A 2,752-nucleotide genomic window follows, 5' to 3' on the forward strand; every position below is an offset into this window, starting at 1 on the left:
CGCTGGAAAGATTATTGAGAAGCTGGACCTAATATATTTGTGAAGACGCGTGCAGACACGCAAGGAATGAATTTCACCATGACATAGAGTCTGGGCGGCCATGATGGGTACGCGTTACGTGCCCACTCTGTAATTGGTTAAAGTTAATTGGAAAGAAACTTCATAACACCTGCAACTGAGTGCGACTAAGGACAGAATGTGCTGCTTGTGAGGAAAGGTTCAGCAGCTTGTTCCACGTGAACTTCTATAAATTGTGAAAGAAACTGAGCATGAAAGGGAAGCCGGTTAGCTCAGTCCACTGCATAACTGGTTTATGATATAAAATGAAGCCAACAGTGTGGGATTAATTCTCGCAATGTCTCAGCATACCCTCAGAATCATGATCTCCCAACTCAGCTAATACTTTAGACGATGGCGATAATCAAAGTGAAACTATACTATCGTGAGAGGGAACTGACCTGCCAATGTAATGCACCTTTATTCTTTCATGTGTTGCATTGGAACATTTGGCTGCAATCACAGAGAAGGGAGTGAGTCCATATACCGCTCACTCATCTCCCCCAAAAATATCCATTAACAAGACACGAAAAATATTCCTACTGCAATTCTGTAATCTTCACAGCAATACCTAAAAACATCGTTATCGTTTCGATTCCAGTTTTTCTGATAACAGTCAAAATGTCCAATGAGATAAATCTAATATTTTGTGGATTGCTTTAATGGCCTGTGCGAGCTTGCAGCAAAATCAGTAATGTGAAAAGGGCTAAACATCCTTTCCAGTATTTAACACAGCGCAGGCTCAGCGGTATGAAACACGTCATTTTTTGCAAAAATCACATCTGTATCTCTATTGAGTGTTGGATATTCACTCAGGGATTATTTATGGCTGATCTTAAGTAACTGAGGCATTTCCCAAGGACAGTCCCAACTCCAAAAAATCATATTTCTTTTAGAATAAATGCTGTTTTACTCAAAGTTCTTTTGCAATTTTAAATATATGTGCACAGACATATACATGCATGCGCACATACATTTATATCTGTTTGGATATATAAACATGCGCATATATGCGCGTGTGTGTGTGAATTCAGGACATTAGTAATGGATAGTCGGCCATTTCAATGTTCTTCCTGTAGAATGTGAGAGCTTCGAGATTACAATAATGTCCCTGAAATGTGGTGAAAATGTGGCATAGAAAAATGTGGCGAAAATCGACTTTATTGAATGCTGCGTACGTTTACTGTGGTGTCCTGCGTTGATCACCAGAAATGTTATGTCGCCACTGGACTGGGGTTTTCCTTCGATCGGCTTCACTTCGTCAGGGAATTCGATTCACTGAAATTTCACCAACTTCCTTTGGCATGTTCATATGACACATCGACCCATACTGCACACAACGACAACAATATCAGCATACTGCACCAACGAGAACTTGGCATGGTTTTTATAAACAGTGAAGATTGATTAATGTTATGCAAGGGCAACGTGAATTTCAATTTAATTGCTGAAGACGCAAGAATCCAGAGTAAGATTCAAAATGTCAGAACTTCACGTTCATTACCTTGGCCAGAATTCCAGCCCAGCAAAGGGGAAATCTGCCCCTGAATCCCCTGAATCCATGCAATTGCTTGCTCCATGTGTCCGTTTTGAAACCCATGCGAAGCAACATTCAGTCTGAAGGAGAACTTGTCAGATCCCTCCGCTGTCTGATCTAAAGCTGAAACAAGAGCTGTCTGTTCCAGCTGGAAGGGAAGGGATGTGGAGGTGAGACCAAAATATTTCGTGGTGTTTAATTCATATTGTTATTATTATGATTGTTTAAAAATTGGGCCAGAAATGGCACAGACACAAAGGAGCCCATTGTTAATACCGATCTCGTCCCGCTCCATGATTCAATATCATCATGGCTGACAAAACAATTTTGTGTCTTTTTTCCATCCGATACACATCATCGTGTTGCCTACTGACTAACAGATGTTTATTGATCTCTATCATAAATAGACATCGAAAATTTAAACTTGTGAGAGGAAAATGTTCCGTTTCGAGACAGTTGAGTTTCTGCACGAATACTGTTGGTTTTGCAGATGAGCAGCCGAGTCTGCTCTGACCACCTTCCAAACCATAAACCAAACTTCGACTCTGATGGGACTCGAACCCACAACCTTTGAATTACAACCTGAGCGATGACAGAGAAGTCCAACGCGCTATCCATTGCGCCACAGAGCCGCACCCACAGCTGCCTTTTAGCACACAAATTTGTCTTTGACACATTGCGTTCAGGACACCCATCTCGCGTCTGTCTGTCCTGGTCACACTTTCCAGTACCTGTTCCTTATCCACGTGTGCTCTGGCTCTTCAAGTGTTCGGCTACAGACTGCTGGAACGTTCTCATGACACGTAGCTTTACCACATGCTCAGATAATGATTTCCAGATAAGCAACACTCCACTGGTGAAAGCATTCTTGCAAGTTCTCCTCAAAACATCTCGTCTCCTGTATTTCATTTATGTCACTCTATTCCTTCCAAATACAGGCTGATCCCTGTCATACATCTCTATCCTCTTCATAAAATGTGCACGTTAATCGGTTACTCAAAGAGCTTTCTCTGATCTTCGATAAACATCCCCCAACCCAGCTCGTCTACCTTCACAATGGGAATGGTCCAGCCCTTGCCATTCCTGTCATCTCCTCTGAATATCTCATCCTGCAATCAGAAGCTTCCAGCAGTCTGGCGATTACAACGGACAAGCAAA

The 2,752-nt window shown here is 42.0% G+C and overlaps 1 non-coding gene across 1 annotated transcript; it reads right to left on the reverse strand.

Moving 5' to 3' along the window:
* Positions 1-2,134: 2,134 nt before the first annotated feature.
* trnar-ucu (transfer RNA arginine (anticodon UCU)) lies at positions 2,135-2,226 on the reverse strand. The gene is given in 2 exon segments: positions 2,135-2,170; positions 2,190-2,226. It is a non-coding gene; the product is annotated as a tRNA-Arg (tRNA).
* Positions 2,227-2,752: the final 526 nt, after the last annotated feature.

Source organism: Hemiscyllium ocellatum, unplaced genomic scaffold (genome assembly GCF_020745735.1).
Source record: "Hemiscyllium ocellatum isolate sHemOce1 unplaced genomic scaffold, sHemOce1.pat.X.cur. scaffold_336_pat_ctg1, whole genome shotgun sequence".
Lineage (NCBI taxonomy): Eukaryota > Metazoa > Chordata > Chondrichthyes > Orectolobiformes > Hemiscylliidae > Hemiscyllium > Hemiscyllium ocellatum.